A 346-nucleotide genomic window follows, 5' to 3' on the forward strand; every position below is an offset into this window, starting at 1 on the left:
CATATCTGCTTAACTTAAAAGCCGTTTGCTTTGAAGTGAGGCTCGACTCGCACACAGAGCAACATTTTAGTGATGCATGACTGTTCTCCTTTGCAGCCTGCGGATGACTCATGCTTCCGAGTGACTATCAGGGTATACAGCTGAGGGCAATGTTTGTTTCTCCCAACACACCGAATGAAAAATCAGACGTTTTCATCACTGTGTGGCTCTGAAGGCCCCTCTCCTGAGCACGCACAGACGTGTTTTGCTTCTCAAGTTCCATTCCTGGTGGAATATATATATATATATATATATATATATATTGCACGAGGATTTTCTCACCAAATCCTCTACAGGATCACTTTTA

The sequence above is a fragment of the Anarrhichthys ocellatus genome, unplaced genomic scaffold (assembly GCF_004355925.1).
Source record: "Anarrhichthys ocellatus isolate YVR2014 unplaced genomic scaffold, GSC_Weel_1.0 scaffold28, whole genome shotgun sequence".
Lineage (NCBI taxonomy): Eukaryota > Metazoa > Chordata > Actinopteri > Perciformes > Anarhichadidae > Anarrhichthys > Anarrhichthys ocellatus.